Source organism: Sander lucioperca, chromosome 3, assembly GCF_008315115.2.
Source record: "Sander lucioperca isolate FBNREF2018 chromosome 3, SLUC_FBN_1.2, whole genome shotgun sequence".
NCBI lineage: Eukaryota > Metazoa > Chordata > Actinopteri > Perciformes > Percidae > Sander > Sander lucioperca.
In genome coordinates, this window is record NC_050175.1 from 3,282,106 (window position 1) to 3,303,354 (window position 21,249).

The following is a 21,249-nucleotide window of genomic DNA, read 5'->3' on the forward strand; positions in this document are numbered from 1 at the left end:
ATAATCTCTTGACCTCTGTCTGCATGGCGGCACTTTACTGTTTATTTACAGTCACTACCTGTAATTACCGCTACATAGCCTATCTTGTTGGCGCCCTCTACTGTTTCCCCCTGCTTTCTACCTTCCCCCCCGTGATTTTGTCTATATCGCGAATATAAGACGACCCCCCATTTTTCAGTCTATTTTTAGGACAAAAACCTCGTCTTATATTCGGGTATATACGGTAATAGTCATGCAATTAATCAATTATAAAACAAGTAGTATCATCACATGCTGTAAGAGCGACAATAACAAACATTTCTTTCAAACATTAGTTTGGATTAAATCAAGTGAACCCTGAACCCTGAACCCAGACATAAATCCTTTCAACTGCCAGATTTTTCCAAAATCATGAGCGATTCTATCACCGCCTCAAAACCGACACCAACACCTGTCACATTCTTGGCCATCGCAGACTGACGTTGGGTTGACTGGGTCTCAACTTTTTACCGCAGGCGGTCGGGGGCAGCCAGTTGCCCATCCCTGCTCTAGGAGGTCATTGGCCAGACAAAGTCATCATTCAGTATGTAACTCTCTATGTAACTTACAGCTTGTCATGTTTACACTACAGTTTTTCAGTTACCAGCACTAGCGGCGCCAGGATTTTGACTGTAGGTGGGCCTCCAGAAAACTGGATGGGCCAGTTAAAATAAGCCAAAAAAAATCTCTGTTTCAGCGCTTTTCTTCGGCAGTGAGGACATCGACTCAGTAGCCTACCTGTGTGGTTCTTGTCCTCAGCTCAGAGCTGAAGCGGACAAAGACATACACCTTGGCAGTTAGCCTAACTTCATTTATCTCTTTTGAACGTTCAATACACAAAAAGACTTAAACGGAATTATTACAGCCATACACTAACGTTAACAGCCGCTTTATTTCGCCGCTGACGGTTCGTTTGTTTAAATATCACAACACATGTCCATCATAAGATTAATGGGAACCTGTGGTTAACTGTCTTTTCGGAATTAAACTCCACAAGGCATGCGGCTGCCCGGGCGTCTCACACATACATGCACACGCGCAGCAGACAAAGGCGGGGGAGAGAGAGATACCCGTTTCTCTTCGGGAGACTTGTTTAAATTATGACAAATATGCTATATACATTAGATTTAGTATTTAGTTCATACTTTTTTGTGTATTTGTTTTCTGATTATAACGCTATAAAGACCGTTGCCATGCTTGCATCACTCCCTTACCCCTCCTACCAGTCCCTATGGCCACTTGGCCAGTGCGAATGCAATTGGAAAAAAACGGTTTTGGGGGAGAGTAGTTAGTAGATCTGTTTAGAAGTGGACTTTTCCTATAACTACATTCCTCCTGTTGGTCGGAAAGCGGCTAAACGTTAGCCTAACTGTTGCCTACTTGCCTTGCTGGTGTGAGGGGGTGGCTGCGGGAGGACTTGATGGGGAGAAGGTGGCCGAGCAGGATGGTAACTCGTCACTTGTAACCGCGTTACTTAAAATGGCAGGAGTTTCCTCCTCCTGCTCCTCGGAGCGTTTCTTGCTGAATTTAAATGAAAACAAGCTGCTTTGCTTTGCTTTGCTTTGCGTTTCATATTAGCTAATAGCTACCATCTGTGTCTGTCTCATTGAGCTTGCTTGAAAAGCTTGCGCGCCAACGTCATTCATTTCATTGGATCACTTGCTGGCAGCCTGTGGGCAGGCTTAAGAGTCCACACGTGGGGTAGAAGCCGCTGATTGGCTGAGAAGCTTTCACTCAAAGCTTTTCTCGGGCTGCTTATTGGATGAACTGCTAGAATCAAAATCACTCACTACTCACTATAGGGTCAAAATGGGCGGGCCCGGACCTAAAATGGGTGGACCCAGGCCCACCCGGGCCCAATGGTAGCGCCGCGGGTGGTTAACAGATATAACATGTTAATCAGTGAGCTTTTCGAGGTGCTGGTAAGTGGATTTCTTTTTAACCTTTAGAGAAAACCAGGCTAGCTGTTTCCCCCTGCTTTCATTCCAACTACTCCTTTAAAGTGTACTCTACTCCAAATCTATCTTTTGTGAATGAAACACTGAACTGAGTCTTGCTGCTGCAGGAAGCAGCATTACTGTAAGCTTCCTATGACCAAAGAGTAAATTCTAGTCTAAAAAGTAAATATAACAATAATAATTTCATTTCAGTACTTTTGGTTTTTCAATTCAATGCTTGCATCACTTTTTCTTCCATCTTACTGAAATACATCTTTGCTTGCTAAAACCCCATTTTCAAGCCTTAATTCACTGATACTGCTTATAAGTCCTCTGTTTCAAACACAAGTCTCTTCTAGGTAGAGGCTTGTGGGTAATATCTTAGAATAGTGCTGTATTCTCTGCCCTGGCTAGGAAGCAGGTGTGCTGGCAGATTAATAGGGAGGGCAGTTGGTGTGTCTGGCCTGATTAGAACGAAAACATTTTCCAACTTCTGCTTCTGAGCTCATACTTTGCAAAATAGCACACCATTCTCTCAAGAAGAGCCTCAGAACTATGGAGACACATTAGACTTTTGTTTCTGGCTCAGTATCACTGTAGGGTGTTACAATATGTATGTCATATTACTTATAGAAAGAAAATGAACTAGATACAAACAGCTGTTACATTTTGATTTGTTAAGCATCTTGGATTAGGCATACAATCTGCACATCATTAGATCAACTTGTGTCCTCCCAAAGAATGGCTAGAACAACGTATTGCTATCACTGCAAAGCAAACACAAAGAAAACTTAAATATTTAGGTCTGAAATGAGCCTGGAAGAGGCTAACGCATAGTTCTGTCCTGTTAAACGTACAATATGTAACTTTCTGCCGCTAGGGGTCTCTCAACCAAAACAATGGATTGTAAACACAGACGTTTGATGACGTTGGGAAGTTGCATGGAATTATGGGAGTTTTTATTGCTAAACACTATCGTCGAGAGCTGTGTCCGGGTTCTCGGCAGTAAGTCCGACCTTTCAGGTGAGGGTTGGCCTCCGCCAGGGCTGCGCTTTGTCACCAATCCTGTTTGTAGTATTTATGGACAGGATATCGAGGCGTAGTCGGGGTGGAGAGGGGTTACAGTTCGGTGAGCTGGGGATCTCATCGCTGCTTTTTGCAGATGATGTGGTCCTGATGGCATCATCGGCCTGTGACCTTCAGCACTCACTGGATCGGTTCGCAGCCGAGTGTGAAGAGGCTGGGATGAGGATCAGCACCTCTAAATCGGAGGCCATGGTTCTCAGCAGGAAACCAATGGAGTGCCTTCTCCAGGTAGGGAATGAGTCCTTACCCCAAGTGAAGGAAGTACCTTGGGGTCTTGTTCGCGAGTGAGGGGACAATGGAGCGGGAGATTGGTCGGAGAATCGGTGCAGCGGGTGCGGTATTACATTCAATTTATCGCACCGTTGTGACGAAAAGAGAGCTGAGCCAGAAGGCAAAGCTCTCAATCTACCGGTCAGTTTTCGTTCCTACCCTCACCTATGGTCATGAAGGCTGGGTCATGACCGAAAGAACAAGATCCAGGGTACAAGCGGCCGAAATGGGTTTCCTCAGGAGGGTGGCAAGGATGCCCCCTGGGTGCCTCCCTAGGGAGGTGTTCCAGGCACGTCCAGCTGGGAGGAGGCCTCGGGGAAGACCCAGGACTAGGTGGAGGGATTATAACTCCAACCTGGCATGGGAACGCCTCGGGATCCCCCAGTTGGAGCTGGTTAATGTGGCTCGGGAAAGGGAAGTTTGGGGTCCCCTGCTGGAGCTGCTACCCCCGCGACCCGATACCGGATAAGCGGACGAAGATGGATGGATGGATATCGTCGATTCGAATGCATCTGTATCACATTTTGAATGTGCTGACAAGCGAACGTCATCCACAAGCGACAGCAGTCGGCGGGGACGAGGCAGCCGGCAGCTGCCTTCAACCTCCTACCTAACAGTCGGCTCTATCGCCTAGTTTTTATTATACTAATAAAGTGTTTTTAAAACCAAAGATACATTTTTACGTGTAAGTAAGTATTAGCCTCACGCTAATTTATCAAGACTAGGCCTACCGGCTAAACTAACGCTAGCTTCATGGCAACCTCTACACCTGGCGAGTCCCCACTCCCCCTCAGGATTTCCTCGTTGTTCAATAATACAAACAAAGAAATTGCTGACCTCAGGGAAGATGTTCGTCGGCTTTCCGAGGACTTAAAAACCAAAGATGCTTTGTTAACCGCCTGCTTGGACGTGGCTCATAATCAGTCGCTCCGGATCTCATCTCTCTCGGCGGCCTTCCAGGATACCGCGCCATGGGACCCAGCTGCCTGCCCACACCCATCGTCCTGCTCGACACCGGTTGTCAAGCCACCCTGGACTGAGGTGGTTTGCGGCCGAAAGAGAGCCTCGGGTAGGGCTCCATCGCCTCCTGCCCTCAGCCTCTCCAACCGCTTCAATGCTTTGTCGGAGTCGGAGCCGGTGGTGGCCAGTGCGGCTCACCGGGCTCGCCCCGCTTCAAAGCAGACTGACCAGCCGTCGTCACGGAAGACGATTGCTACCGCGCGGCGAAAGCTTCTGAGGGATGCGGTAGTCAGACGGTCCGGTGGCCTACACTGCCTGGATCGGCCAAATGACAACGTTCCTCAAAAACAATCTCCACAACCGAACGGTAAGCATTCTTCCTCTTCTTTTCCCTGCCCATCTGAAACTGACACTGACTGTTCTGCTCCCGTCACCGGCTATCCACACCCCCCCCCTCCTCGTCCGCTCTTCCCCCTAACCACAGTAATTATTGGGGACTCCATCACTAGAGACCTACGGTTTCATAATGCTGTCACACACTGTTTTCCCGGAGCCAAAGTTGCAGACATCCTGGCTAAAGTTATGGACCTGATACCCTCATTTCCGACCTCTATCAAACGCATCGTGGTCCATTGTGGACATAACGACATGTCCACTCGGATTCAGGAGTGTGAGCGCACAAGGCGAGACTTTACCACTCTCATTGAGGCTTTAAAAAGCACTGGGAAGTCGGTTTTTATTTCGGGCCCACTTCCATCTCTAGGTCGCGGATCAGGCCTCTTTAGCAGACTACTCTCCCTTAACACCTGGCTCCAGCTCACATGCAGTATTCACAGGATAGGTTTTATTGACAACTTCAATCTGTTTTGGGAACGTGGCTCCCTGTTCAGCAGGGATGGGATTCATCCCAATACACGCGGAAGCCAGATGCTACGTGGAAATTTGCACCACGCCCTGCATACCCAGACCTCTGATTGACTGTTTACATCCCGTAAACACTCCCACAAGCACACTGACCAGACACACTCTCCCAAAGTCAATAATCAGAGATACAGCGCTACACGCCCCTCTGTGCTCCCTTCAGAGCAATCACCCATTCATAATCCCATAACCACCGTGTCTGTCCCCCGACTGAGACCGTTTAAACCAAACGCTAACAAAAGAGGTGCTATACTAAACAACCTAATTGGAATTAAAACAACCACTGCAACGATAGAACAGAATAGGAAAATCAAATGTGGACTATTAAATATTAGATCTCTGTCATCGAAAGCATTATTGGTAAACGAATTGATATCAGATAACCACATTGATTTATTCTGCCTCACCGAAACCTGGCTGGGCCATGACGAATATGTTAGTTTAAACGAAGCCACTCCTCCCAGTCATAATAATACCCAAATTCCACGAGGCTCAGGCCGAGGAGGGGGAGTTGCAGCCATATTTGACTCGAGCCTGTTAATTAATCCTAAACCTAAGCTAAATTATAACTCGTTTGAAAGCCTTGTTCTTAATCTTCAACACCCAACATGGAAAACAGTACAGCCAATTATATTCGTTGTTGTTTACCGAGCACCAGGTCCATATTCTGAGTTTTTATCTGAATTCTCAGAGTTTTTATCATGCGTAGTCCTTCAATCAGACAAAGTACTTATTGTAGGTGATTTTAATATCCATGTGGACATTGAGAGCAATAGCCTTAGTACTGCTTTCAATTCACTGCTAGATTCTATTGGTTTCAGTCAGAGGGTGTATAAGGCCACGCACTGTTTTAACCACACCCTCGACCTTGTGCTAGAATATGGCATCAAAATTGACGATTTAATAGTATTTCCGCAGAATCCTTTATTATCAGACCATTTTTTAATAACTTTCGAATTCCTACTACCAGACTATACGAAATTAAATAAAAGTTTCTACACTAGATGCTTATCTGACAGTGCTATAGCTAAATTTAAGGAAGCTATTCCAACAGCACTTAACTCAATGTCATGCCTTAATATAACAGAGGACTGTTATGTTAACTCTAGTCCCTCCCAACTTGATAACTTTGTAGACGCTGCTACGGCCTGCCTACGGACTACTTTAGACTCGGTTGCTCCTCTCAAAAAGAAGATGATGAAGGAAAGGAAACTAGCACCTTGGTATAACTCCCAAACTCGCAAATTAAAACAAATCTCACGAAAACTTGAAAGTAAATGGCGTTCCACCAAACTGGAAGAATCTCGTGTGGATTGGCAAGATAGTCTAAAAAATTATAGGAGGGCCCTCAGAAATGCCAGATCAGACTACTACTCAATACTAATAGAAGAAAATAAGAACAACCCAAGGTTTCTTTTCAGCACTGTAGCCAGGCTGACAGATAGTCACAGCTCTATTGAGCCATCTATTCCTATAGCTCTGAGCAGTGATGACTTCATGACCTTTTTTAATGATAAAATTATAACAATTAGAGAAAAAATTCATCACCTTCTGCCCACAGCTTCCAACGACTCACCATTGGGCGCAGGAGGGCTAGAGAGAACGATAAGACCTGATACTTATTTAGACGGCTTTTATCCTTTAGACCTCCAACAATTAATGTTAAGGGTCTCTTCAGCTAAGCCAACTACCTGTCTCTTAGACCCCATTCCAACGAAGCTACTTAAAGAAGCACTACCCGTGGTCAACACCACATTACTAGATACGATCAATATGTCCTTATTAACGGGTCACGTACCGCAGTCTTTTAAAGTAGCTGTGATAAAACCTATTCTGAAAAAACCCACCCTCGACCCTGAGGTCTTAGCCAACTATAGACCTATATCTAACCTCCCGTTTCTCTCCAAAATCCTTGAGAAGGTAGTCGCTAATCAATTGTGTGACTTTCTGCATAGAAATAGTCTATTTGAAGACTTTCAGTCAGGATTTAGAATGCATCATAGCACAGAGACGGCACTGGTGAAAATCACTAACGACCTTCTAACTGCTGCTGACAAAGGACTTGTCTCCGTACTTGTCTTATTAGATCTTAGTGCTGCATTCGACACTATTGACCATACCATCCTCTTACAGAGACTGGAACATTTAGTTGGCATTAAAGGAATCGCACTAAGCTGGTTTAAGTCCTATTTTTCTGAGCGATCCCAATTTGTTAATATTAACGATAAACCATCCAAATACGCTAAAGTTAGCCATGGCGTTCCTCAAGGCTCAGTGCTTGGACCAATTCTATTCTCTTTATATATGCTTCCTCTAGGCAATATTATTAGGAAACACTCAATTAACTTTCACTGTTACGCAGACGACACCCAATTATATCTGTCAATCAAGCCAGACGAAAGCGGTCAGTTAGCTAAACTTCAAGCGTGCATTAAAGATATAAAATCCTGGATGACCCACAATTTTCTGATGTTGAACTCAAACAAAACGGAAGTTATTGTGCTGGGACCCAAGCACCACCGAACTTCATTATCTAAATATATAGCTACCCTAGATGGTATTGCCCTGGCCTCCAGCACTACTGTCAGAAATCTAGGAGTCATTTTTGACCAGGATCTATCCTTTAACGCCCACTTAAAACAAACCTCAAGAACAGCCTTTTTCCATCTTCGTAACATTGCCAAAATCAGGAACATCCTGTCTCAAAACGATGCTGAAAAACTAGTCCATGCATTCGTAACTTCCCGGCTGGACTACTGTAATTCTTTACTATCAGGCTGCTCAAATAAGTCCCTCAAGACCCTCCAGCTGATCCAGAATGCTGCAGCACGTGTTCTGACAAGCACTAACAAAAGAGATCACATTTCTCCTGTATTAGCTTCTCTGCATTGGCTTCCTGTAAAATCCAGGATTGAATTTAAAATCCTTCTCCTGACCTACAAAGCACTAAATGGTCAAGCACCATCATACATAGAAGAGCTTTTAGTACCTTATTGTCCCACTAGAGCACTGCGCTCCCAGAACTCAGAGCTACTTGTGGTTCCTAGAGTCTCTAAAAGTAGAATGGGAGCCAGAGCCTTCAGCTACCAGGCTCCTCTCCTGTGGAACCAGCTCCCAACTTGGGTTCGGGGGGCTGACACCATCGCCACATTTAAGAATAAACTGAAAACCATCATCTTTGATAAAGCTTATAGTTAGGGAGTGAGGAGTTGCAGCATAGTAGAGTAGAGTAGATGGAGGCAGGAAGTACAAGCACGTTCCGGCAGGGGAGAGTACGAGCCCGGTCCAGGGCCCCTCTCTTTAGCCTGCCTCTCTTAGTTATACTATTATAACTCTAGACTGCTGTGGGAAGCTCCTTCCAAGGACACAATGAGCCGCTCCCTCTTCTCTCTTTTCACTTGTCTCCTTTTGTGTGCATCTTAGTCCCAGAAATGCCTGTTACTAACCTAGCTCTGGGGAGTTTTCTCCCCGGAGTCCCTTTGCTTCTTCTTCACCCAGAACATCGCCTTGGAATTGGGTGGCACCTACACCGGGGTCCTGGGTGCAGCTGACGCTATGGACTTACTACACCCTGCTACGCTCTGCGTTTCCCCGCAGTGTCCGACTGCGTCCTGCCGCGTCCAACCGCGTCCACCCAGGCTGCTGTGCCACACTACACCCCGTAACGCCCTGCTGTGCCCTACTATGACATGAACTACTATGACTACCATTGTGATCACTGCTTCACTATCTTTATTATGACTATTATTGCCACCATTCACCACTCCCCCAACTGGTGCCGTCAGACACCGCCTACCAAGAGTCTGGGTCTGTCCGAGGTTTCTTCCTAACAAAAAAAGGGAGTTTTTCCTTGCCACTGTCGCAATAGCTACTGCTAATGCTTGCTCTTGAGGCAACCACTGTAATAGTTGGGGCTTCGTAAAGTACAGAGTTTGGTCTAGACCTACTCTATCTGTAAAGTGTCTCGAGATATCTCTTGTTATGATTTGATACTATAAATAAAATTGAATTGAATTGAATTGAATTGAATTGAATCTGTTCACGGACGAGTTTTAAGTTCATTCACGTTACGTTTAGTAACATTTATTCATGCCATGCTAATAAAATAGCTGCAGTTTCCCCAACATAATTACGTTTTTCTTGATTCAGTCTGTATTGGTAGCTAGCTGAACAGTTAGCTAGTGAGCCAGCAAGCTAACATTAGCGGCTAACGTTAGCAGGTTTTAGCTGCTGGCTAATGATAAGCCAGCAGCTAAAACCACACTATCACAGTATATTTCACATGCCAATGTCACCTTTTGGATTTTACCAGGCAGACGGGGTTTGTTTTAACGCTAGCTAGCTACTCAATGAGGCTGAGAGACGAGTGTGGGTGGGGATTGCAGGGGGAATCTCCAGGATGGTGCAGATGTTCAATTGCCGTTGTCAGCAGCAGGAGAACATCTCCCAGCTGCCCGATCTCCCCCTTCACTTTTCTGTGATCTTAACTATTCGTTTTGGTGCTTAACCCACCTTTTGTCGGGTTACTTTAGCTAGCTAACTGTAAAGACAGCTAAACACGAAGGGGGGAGAAATTTGGCAGGGAGGAGATTTTCGGTACAAACACCGGCAGCGCTAATGGAGACGTAGCTAGCTAACATTATGGATGGCCGATGTTGTGACTAGGATGTCTGGGTCTGATATTCTCTGTTTCCTGACGCTTCATTAAACTGCCGTTAGCGTCGTAAGCACCCGTCACCGGCTGGGGCTAACGGTAACTAGCTATTGCTACATGTCCCAGCTGTGTTGTCAGCTATCATCCCGAATGAAGTCTTTGTGCCGGGGGAGTGAGGCAAGCAGACCGGAGTGTGCTAGCTGGCTAAATTAGCATTAGATTAATCGTCTATCTGCTAACGTTAACGTTACTAGTGAACTTATTCGTGGGTTAGCGCAGTGCTGCTTTTATCCATGGTCAAAACAATCACTCTTTAACTTTATGAGTGTGTTGAACAATGTTGTAACCCTATAAAGTTATCCACCAAGCATTATCTAGCATTAACGTTAGCTACTTGTCAACCAGCACATATGTAACAGATTGGAAGTCAAATAAATCTAGATTTAGATTCCCGGCCACACCAACACAGCGAGAAAGACACAAGAAGTGTATAAAAGTAGTATTTTAAGTTTAGAATGACAACCTCCTCAACAAAAACCCGGGGAGACAATAAAACACATGGATTGTCCAATGTTCTGTCCCAGGGTGAAACAATACCCAAGTCCAGTCCAGCCTGGCGTCAGCTCCATGTTTCCCCTGTCGCCGGTGTTCTGACGATCTATGCTGCCTTGTCGAAAAATGCTTATCGAGTCGCGCTGCCTATCGAAATGTGCTTCCTTATGTGTTCCCATTTCCAATTGTGCAGGCAGGCTGAATCCCATAGAGGTATAACTCTAACAGTATTGACATCTTATGTTTATTTGAGAATATTTTGATACTCCATTATATCTTTATTGAATATTTCAGTGGTAGCGTATTCTGATAGACAAATATACCCTATCAAATAATGCTCCCCCAACAGAAGCATTATATATTGCACCACTACTCACTCCATGTGCACTGTCAGGAGATAAGGAGCATATTTTGATATTCTATTAAATTATATTTATTGAATATTTCAGTGGTAGCGTATTCTGATAGACAAATATACCCTATCAAATAATGCTCCCCCAACAGAAGCATTATATATTGCACCACTACTCACTCCATGTGCACTGTCATGAGATAAGGAGCATATTTTGATATTCTATTAAAAAAATTATTATTACCACAAATACAGTACAATGTGTTATTTCTATAAATTTAAACATTGTGGCCACCATCATACTGCTTATCAGCTGGTGTATTTCTTTATTGCAATATTTCATGTATATTAAAATCAGTATTTGTACAGATCAGGATGCTGAAATGCACAGTCCAGTTAATTTCTGTTGCATTTTTTGCACAAATATGCAGAGCAACTTTTGGGGTCATATTGGGCACACTGAAAATGTGCCCACCTGTTGCATGAATCACACTGCACATACAAAAAAAAAAATAACACAATTAAAACAGCATTAGGAACATAAATCTCTACAATTGGATAATAAATGGTAATATGCGCACACATTTGTGAGTCAATTAATAATACAAAGCGCATTTTATTTGTACTTTACCATTTCAATCATGCTTTCATCTGCATCAGTTTGGATGAAGGAGCACACCACACAGTATTACTCTACATTCCCTAGGAACAAATAAGGTTTTAAACTATAGCAACTCCACTTATTCTATGAAAAAAAGAAATCCTGGTTACATTACAAATGTTTCATTTGTGAGTAGTAAAGCAAATACATTTCACAAGTATTCATACACATATATAGTACTGTATACATTAATGTAGAAATGTGTGTTAAATACCTCCCAATTTGTTATGTTAAATACACACTAAAACACTTCTATAAAAACTGTAAACACTAAACACTATTATAAACACTATTTTGCCTATTGGCATTCTGCATTGACACATGTGAAAACACTTTTTGATTTTTTAGTTCAGGGCCCGTATTTATCAAGCTTCTCAGAATTACTCATAAGAACACTGCTAACAATTGACTTAAGAGTAAAAAAATTCTTGGCTCAAAGCTGAGCTTAAAAGTTAGTTATCAAGTATCTCAGTCCTACTTTGAGTGAAGTGTAGGACTAAATCTTAAGCGTCAGTCTTAGTGCTGATTTACGACACTTTGCTGTGCCGCAAACAGGATTTTGGATGACGATGTAGCCAAGGACCAATCACTGAATAGATTTCCTCATAATAGATTATTCTCAGATAAATTCACATTGAATGGTGAAACTCCAAAGAGGAGTTTATATTCAAAATATTTAACAATAAATACTTTTCAAGAGAATACATTATGATATAGGCCTACACATTAATAAATGAAAGATTAAAAAGTTTATCTTTATGAGCGCCATCATTGCACCTACTGCTCCTGTGAAGCCGGCTATTTGCATGAACTGTGTTTGCTTCTGTTGGATTACGAGGGGTGTTGTTGGGAAGTCGATGAAACGCGTGACAATGTGTGGAGCTGTAGCATAAGTGCCATAATTGTTTCCATGACCATTCGCCTTATTGATGGTTATAACGGGCCAAAATCATCAGCATTGCTGCGTTTGTCCTGTGGCAAATAAACAAAGTGTCATCACAACCTTGAATTTAACTGAAAACAAATCACTGCGTAAAGTCAGTGGTGAGATGACGTCCCTCACCAACTCACTGACAAATATTATGCCTACGCCCCTGCGCTGTCCGACCCCGTCTAATTAAGCGCGCGTCGTCAAATAATTCAGAAACATTCTCTCTCTCTTGAAATACTCCACAGTGCCATTACAAGCCCCTACTGGCAACTCCTAACCACCTGAGAGACCTCTGGAGCTGTCCTAAATAACTGGGAGTGTAAGAGTGATTATTAGCTTTAGGAAATTTGATAACTTGCTTTTATTCTTAAGTTTGAAAGTAGGAGTACATTTCATGAATGTTGGCAATAGTTACAAAAATTGTGCCTATGCAATCAGAAAAACTTTAAAACAGTGATAAACTTGCGGTCCAGCCCAAAAAGCAAACTTATTTGAAATTGTTAATGAATTTTGACTAAGAAAATATTTAGATGCCACTGACCTTTACACTGAAGCAATGCACAAGCCACCTCAAATCGTGCCTTCTGAACAGCTTGTGGAGATGACTGGACAGTACTGATGTCTCCCCTCTTCAGATACTCTTCTGCAAACTACAAAATCACATTTCAGCTGGCAATAGTAATTTCAGTTACTTATAAATTCCTATAACATTAGTACAAAAATATTTACCATCAACACTAAAATGCCACAGCTGTTGGAATCTTGCTGCTTGTTGTGCTTCATTGTTTGTACTGTCCATTTTGCTCCCTGGTCACCACACTCTGTCATCCTCAAGAAATTCCTAATTATAGTTCAAAAAAACAAAAAGAACACACAAAGTGACAGAGCGTCATGCAAATTATCTTAACATAAAAAAAGCTTCAAACTTTGTTCTGTAAAATTGCAACGGTCACCATAAAACCTGACCACTCTGAATGATTTTGATGTTGAAACTGTATCACAAGCACGTTTACCTCCAGTTTCGTAGTAGTTTACGCTCACAGGCACCTTCGTTTGCCAGTGGCTCAATCACCACAAGTACCTTTTCTGAGATGCGAACAATCTAAAAATGTTTAAATGCATTCATGTTATTTTCTCATCACATTACAACATTTATATTTAACAGATCATTTTATCCAAAGTTACTATGAGCGCTGATGCTTCAGAGGTCAACTGAAAAATCTGTATACATGATATATACAAAAGAGATGTCTTGTAAATAATATTGCACTGTAAAATGAGAGACAGAAAGGTAACCGAACCACCAAAATCCAGTGAGCTCATTTACAGGGCACATCCACATGTCTTCCACTGGAAACTTCATCTGAGGAATGGGTTTAATACCAAGTTATTGTTTATTATGTTTTGTGATAATCAATACTGATAGATAATATCTGTGACAAATAAATTACCTTTGAGTCTCTGGAATTGTCCAGAAAACAACGCAGTTGCAACAACAGCACTAAGCTGGTGAACAGGTTATTGGTAAAAAAAAAAGTATAACGCCAAATTATAGTGCAAGAAACATCCAAGAAAAGCTATATAATATGATTTCCACTTGCCTGCTGTTTTTCAATCAGGATGTGCAAGTACGCATCAATAACCTGCATTGCAAAAAGTTATTAAATAGTAAATGTAACAATAATACATTTTCAACAGTGTAGCTTAGTCTCTTACTTCACCAGCCAGCCACTCAGTCCCATGCAGAGTACGGATAGACGAATCATAAAGTTTATATGGTCCAACAACAGCTTCCACCTGGCCATGATCTTCTGCAGCCCACAGCATTTTAACTGAAAACAAAACATGAATGTTAAAACTGACATTTTTTTTTAATTATAATCTCATTAGTATAACTGCTACATGGTCAAAAGTATATGGACACCCGAAGACCTTATATCAGGGGTTTTCAAATTCTGAGACTGCGGCCTCCCCTCCCCCCCTGAATTAAATGTAAACTTGGCCTATTCTCCATAGACTGTAATTAAAATGTGACTGAAAAAAACGAAATGAATAACATGCAACTGATTGTCTCTGTGGCACAGAAATGTCTTCTGCCATCCTCTCAAAATCCTCTGCCTGGTTTAAAGCGTGTGGGCTATGGGACATTGGACTGCTCTTGTTCTCTTCTGGGATCTTGTATGATTCCTGACTGGGGACTGGACTGCCATCAGAATGGCTCCTTCTGTATGGCTTGATGTGGTTTACATTGTATTTGTTCTTTAAAATGGTCCCTTCAGAATTGGACAGTGTCACAAGCTGACCGCATATTGACCGATGGTCCAAAAAAACCAAGCTCCATTCTTCCTCCCTTCCTTCCCCGCTTCCTCATGTTGAACAGAAGCACCTCATCTCCAACTTGATACACTTTATTTTGGTACTTCTTTTGCACTCGTTTCGCATATGTCTGTTTCTGTTTTTCCTGAGACGTGGCGATGTTTTCTGCTGCTGTTTTTTTTGCAGTCTCCATTGACTTTCCTTTGTCATCCAAAAAAGTACCATTAGTACTTGCCTCAGGAATAATAAGGTTGGAAAGCTGAAATGAAAAACAACTGTGAAAAATAGTAACTTCTTTACAAGTAAAATTGTGCGTAATTGAAATTTTACCAACCAAATAGGCCTATATACAAATCATGATATGAACACACAGTATGCATTATTTGAACTACACTGTTTCCAGATTTGTTATTTGAGCATTCATGGCTCACTTTATTTCAAATTTTAAAACTGGGTCACAAAGTCTGAAAATGTTGGAAACAAACTAACCGGCATGTCCACAGGAACCTCAGAGGGGAAAACTGCCTCCCATCAAAAGAAAAGGGGAGAGTTTCATCGTGGTTTGGACTTTTGATCTTAGTGAAAACAATGTAGCATCCAAGAAGACATCCCAATTGTTCTGCCTCTTATTGACCAATTTTGTGAGAGCTCTAAAACGTAAAATAAAAACAAACCAATAAAATTAAGTCTCTATCATTAGGTCAACATTTCTTGGTCCAACTATGCACTGCATAACATATTTATATTAATCATATGAAATACATAGAGTGAATAGATAGTAATATATTGAATATGTGGGGTGATGATGGCGCAATGGATAAGTCAGCTAAATGAATAAACGTAAATGTAAATAATATCAATTACCCATGGTTAAAAGCAACACAAGTTCTTTTCCATGAAATTGGAGTGGAATGTCACAAAGCTCCACTAAAAGCTTGAAAACAAACTTACCGCTTTATGTTGCCGTTTGTTTTCTCATCAAGGCCATTGGTTTGGGGATGATAAGCAGCTGTGACACTTCTTTCAATGCCCAAGATATTACAGAGACCGTTGTTGAGCTGAAACAAAAAACTTTTTTAAAATTAAGCAGAACTGAATATTTTTTTGAATTGCATTTACTACAACAGTATTTTAAAAATGCACATACTTCATTCACAAATTCTCTTCCCTGGTCAGAGAGGATTCTTTTGCGCCATTTGCGGTTTCTGGAAGAGGGCCTGTGAGATCAATGCCAATGAGCTCCCAGACAGCAGACACCTATTAAGGTACAACAGACAACACATTTAGTTTTACATTTTCAATACTTTAAACCTCTTAAGAGTCGCCTGCATTTTCAAGCTTTTTGGTCTAAACGTCAAACCCAAATTAAAATTGGTACAGCTCCCATATACTTTGACACTCAGGGATGTGCCTGGTATCACTGGAAAGAAAACACTCTCGAGTTTTTGTTCCAAGTGTCAGGGTGATTCTAGGCCTTACTGACACAGAGTTACAGAGGCTAGTATGGAGGGTTTCTATTTCCGTCCAAGTCATACATCTGTAAAATGATTAAAATACACTGCTGTGAACACATATTCCAGCTGACAGACAATCCAGGACATTAGCCACATGTCTCTGCTTACTACAGAAAAAATCCCGAAGCCAAAAGACTCAAAAATGGATTTTATATGAATTTTTTTCTATAGATATGTCTGTGCGTTTTTCTGATTTCCATTTGAAAAGTGCAAAGAAAAAAGCCAATAAAGTACAAAATAAAACACTTCTCAAATACACAAACACATCCACATCAATCATACACATACTTGAAATAACTATATACATAAATATATAGAAATAAGTCATTATAAACTGCACAGGGAATGATATGCTTATAGGAGGCCCTGTTTTTACTTTGACACAGCTCCAGCCATTACAGGGTTAAAATTTCACTGGCACATTTGGTATCTATCGACTTGTCTGCTCATTGGCTACAAATGTAGATGGGTCTTAAATCTAACTGGTCCGAGCAAATGTCGATCATTTCCACGTGGGCCAAAACGCGTCAGAGGAGACTTCAGCTTTCTTATTGGTGTATCACAGCCAAACCTGCACCGATTGGCTTATACCAGGTATCCATGGAAACCTTAGAAGTCAGAGAATAGAGTGACGCCCACATCAAGTTGCTAGGACCCTCAGGAGAGAAGCAAGCAGCATTTTTTTTTGTTTTTGTTTTTTTTTAATACATTTTTATTGGAAAATTAAGATTTACAAACAAACATGGCTGCATAAAACTCAATACATCAGTGTAGGATACAAGGAAAATATAGCCAGATGGAGCAGCTCTTAATACAAACAGGAACTATACATGTGGTCTTAGTAACAAAAGTAAGGCTGATTTATAAAGGAGAAGAGACAATCAAATAAAGAGATTAAAATAAAAAAATTGATTTTAAGGGTTGGAAATTATGTTTGATGCAAAATTGTTCATAATTTAAAAATTGTCCGTTGGTATCCATTAAGTCGACCATGGACCATATGCTTCTCCCATACCAATCCTCAAAGAATAGAGATTTGTTGCGGTGCAAAATATATCTGTTGTTCCAGAGTACAGATGTGTGGGGTGAGAAGTTATGTACGTATAACATTTTCCAATACAAGAGTATTTGTTTGTGAAACTCTGACAATGAAATAGGTAGTTTGTTAACATTAAAGTCCGTTCTGAGAAGAAATTCCAATCCTCCAATTTTCTTGAATAAGGACTTTGGAATACAATACCAAAAGGAGTTGTTGTGTTTAATCCAAGATTTTAACCAATTTATTTTTAAGGTTCCATTAAAGCAGTCAAAGTCAATAACTTTTAGTCCTCCATCCTTTGCGTCTTTTACCATATTGCTTTTCTTCATACAATGTGGTCTGTTTCTCCAAATGAAGTTTAGGTTGATTTGGTTGATGGATTTAATCAAATTGTTTGGAATGGCATTGGAGTAGGCTGGATAAGTACATCTTGATAAACACTCCATCTTAGTTAGGTAATTCGACTTAGTATTGATAGGTCCCTCTGTAGCCATATATTTAGTCTTGTTTTGCATTCTTTAATTTTATTTTCTACATTCAGAAGTTGGCTTTGTTTTTGGTCCTTGGAGAGGTAAATCCCCAGGTATTTGATTTCTGATTTAATAGGGATATTACAGATGTTTTTCAGTGAAGTGTCGTGTACAGCCAGCAATTCACACTTTTTTAAATTTAATGTGAGACCTGAGGCTTTTGAGAATTTTTCAATTTTGGCAATAGTTGTTGATATTTGGTATTTATCTTTTAAGAATATTGTTGTGTCATCCGCTAGTTGGCTAATTATTATGTCTGTGCCAAGTACATTAAGTTTTTTAATATCATTGCAGTTTTTTATATAGATTGCTAGCATTTCTGTGGCTAAGATGAACAGGTATGGTGAGATGGGACAACCTTGAGGAATACCCACATTAATCTTGAAGCTTGGGGTGGTACCGCTAGGTAATAGGACACAGCTACTAATATCTCGACATAATCCACCAACCCATTTTCTAAAGTTGATTCCAAATCCAAAGTGTTTGAGCGCCGAAAGAATAAATGGATGCTCCACGGAGTCTAATGCTTTATAGAAGTCAAAAAAAAGAAGGAAACCATCATCCTCTATTTGGTTTCTATACTCAATGATGTCCATTACCAATCTTATATTGTTGTGGATTGACCTTCCTTTTAAGAACCCTGACTGTGTATCTGCAATAATATTTGAAATCCCTGTTTGAAGACGAGAAGCAAAGATGTAGAAGCGAGCAGCGTTAGAAGTGCGGAAATGAAAAACAGTTCAGTGATTTCCCGTTGTGATTCGGCCAGAAACGTCAAGATTGTGAGGCGAACAGCTCGTTTTGGATATAATGGCTTGGATATTCCATTTCCTTGGACTCTTGGGGATTTAAGAAAAAAAAGTTTTGGGCAAAAAAAAAAATCCACCCAGTGGCTAAAGGGACAAGGAAACAGGTAAGGATGCACTACACACAGGCTGCGCTGTTTACGTTGTATTGTTTTATTTATTATAACTTTGTAGCAGTTGTGTAACTGTTGTAAATCATCTTATGCTTTGTGTGCGGGCTTAATGGAATCCTGAGACTCTAAGCTTTAAATTGGTGTGTCGCATGGCTGTATATTTTGAAGATTTAATGCTTTAAAGTTATAAAAACGTTTATAAATGGAGATTACAGCGACGCCACAGCCACAATCTGTGCCGTAAACGGTACGGTGACACTTGTATAATATCAACATACCACTGTTCACATTTACCTCTATACAGTCTAACGACTGTGTAGCAGTCAAAGGCTTTCCAACTTTCTGGCATTCATCACATTCCAATACCTTTAAGAAACTATCTGTTAATAAAAACACAAAGCACAAAAACACGAAACACAACAATAACTTATACACATACCCAGTTGTCAATATCAACGGACATGCCAAGCCAGTAAAATCTGGAGCACATTGCAGTGCGTGTTTTCAGGATGCCCGAATGCCCCCCCCGATTGGTGAGGAGTTCCTTGAAGAGCTTTCTTCCATCCTCCTTGGATTTAATGACTCTTCTGCTTCCGTAGAAGAGCTCCCTTTCTGCCGTGAACATTAATTTAAAGAACTTTAATCATTAAAGAGTTATCTTACTAAGACACTAGCAACATTTTAATGTATTAAGTAGGGCTGGACCAGAATGTTCGATCGTTGGGTACACATTCGATTTTCAATTTTGAGATTCAATTATTGAGGTTGACATTGTATGATTTACAATTACTCTCGAATGTAGCATCTGGGTGCCCGTGTTTTGACGGAAGTTACGAGTAACTAGAGGGTGAAAGGTTATATGACGCCACTGACGGGCGACTAAATGAAACGTGACGTGTCTGAAAATAAAATAACAGATTTCTCTGGGTTTGCCATTTGATGGAAACATTTGGGATAGTGTAACTACACAACTCAAAAAAATATATAACATAGGTATGGTCGTTTTTAGACATTTTAATGCAGAAAAGTTATATATTGGCCCTTTAAATCATATATAAAAACATTTGTTTATAAGATAACAGGTTTTATTGTATGCAAACACTTAATACCAGTTACACTGAGCCTGACACTGTCATGATATTATCATGGCAGCCCGTGCTTCTTTTTTGTTCTGTGTGTTTTTTGTTTGTTTTCTCTCATGTCCCTCCCTCCTGTGCCAATTACTGTGAGCTGTGGGTGCGGCTTAGCTGGCAGGTGGCACCAGGTGAAGCTCATTCCCTAATCAACCTCCTGCTGTATTTAAGGCTGGCTCTGTGATCCGCTCATCGCCAGATCGTACCGTCTACCAGTGTGGTATAGTTGCACTCCTGGCTCCCTGTGGTATTTGTTTTCCTGGTGTTTTAGCTTGTGTAGCTAAAGTATTATCTTTCTCTTGTTGCAGCCTGCCTTGCTTGCTCCTACTCCTGCCTGCCTGCTTGCTCACCCCGCCTGCTCCTCTCTCTCTCTGTAAGGATTGGACTCAAACTCAATTGTTTGTTGGACTCTGGAGGAGGCCTTAGCACATGGTCAACGCCACCACTTCACTGGGTACGCTCTGGAGAGCTCACTGCACCCACCACTCACCACTGGATTCCCTCGACACAACCCTCCTTTTTGCCACCAGCACAATTATTGTATATATTTCACTCATTAAACACTTAATCTTGATTATTTTTTTTCCGTCTGCTTTTGGGTTCCACCTCCTGTGCCGTTCCGTAACAGACACGACTGACTGTAAGATTCTCATTACAAAGGTTATCAATGTGTGGTTAACTTTCAGTTAACTTTCATTATATTAACTTGTAGTTATCATCCAAAAGCGTGCTTGGAAAAGTGCCAGTTTGAGTTATGAGTTAAATGCCTCAATCCCGCCAAATCCAGTAAATCAAATCAATCACTGAGTGAACTCAAACATCTTACTACAACACGTGGAGTTTCTATTATTTAACATTTTGAAATGTACAATCACATTTTACTGCCAACAAACTGCAACGTTTACTATTTCTATTGATAACGTTTTAGCTTCATTGTACTTGCTTGTCACACATTCCCTGGAACTTTGGGCTCCAACTGCATAATCATAATATTGTATTCATACTTTGCAGTGACGTCATTACCATGGATACCTGGCGGGCAAGAAATGCAGAGAGAATGGCGATGAACAGTGGCCAGCCAGGGGAATTGCAGCCTTGCAGATATCCAATACTACAATCAATCAACTATTTAGACCATATGTCACCAAATGTTAAAATTAGATATCGTGAAAAGATTAACATACTCGGAACTTGTGATCCATACACAGCACCCGCTGATGTTTTCATTGCTTTGAAGCTGGCAAAGTCTCTACCAGACTTGGAGTTTGGAGATATTTACATCTATCTTATAGAGAATCCATCACCTTACACTGCACAAAAAATGAAAGCCTACAAAAGTACGGATAGCTAACTTTTTTTCAAGAGTGGATGGGCTAACAACGTTGTCGTATGGGAGGTGAAAAACAGGAATATCTTCATAATCAAAGCAAAGGTGAGTGTTACTAGTTAGCTAGCT

General features: G+C 41.3%; 3 long non-coding RNA genes across 3 annotated transcripts; all 3 read right to left on the reverse strand.

The window, feature by feature from the left end:
• Positions 1–11,291: 11,291 nt before the first annotated feature.
• On the reverse strand, positions 11,292–13,872 carry LOC116041284. The gene is made up of 5 exons (XR_004102893.2): positions 13,644–13,872; positions 13,356–13,444; positions 13,072–13,183; positions 12,884–12,992; positions 11,292–11,452 (listed from the first exon to the last, which is right to left on the reverse strand). It is a non-coding gene; the product is annotated as an uncharacterized LOC116041284 (long non-coding RNA).
• Positions 13,873–14,329: 457 nt separating this feature from the next.
• On the reverse strand, positions 14,330–15,848 carry LOC116041325. Its single transcript, XR_004102911.2, has 4 exons — positions 15,806–15,848; positions 15,610–15,716; positions 15,148–15,308; positions 14,330–14,917 (listed from the first exon to the last, which is right to left on the reverse strand). It is a non-coding gene; the product is annotated as an uncharacterized LOC116041325 (long non-coding RNA).
• A 1-nt stretch (position 15,849) lies between these two features.
• Positions 15,850–19,267, reverse strand: LOC116041318. The gene is made up of 3 exons (XR_004102910.1): positions 19,100–19,267; positions 18,955–19,026; positions 15,850–15,915 (listed from the first exon to the last, which is right to left on the reverse strand). It is a non-coding gene; the product is annotated as an uncharacterized LOC116041318 (long non-coding RNA).
• Between the last annotated feature and the right edge of the window lie 1,982 nt (positions 19,268–21,249).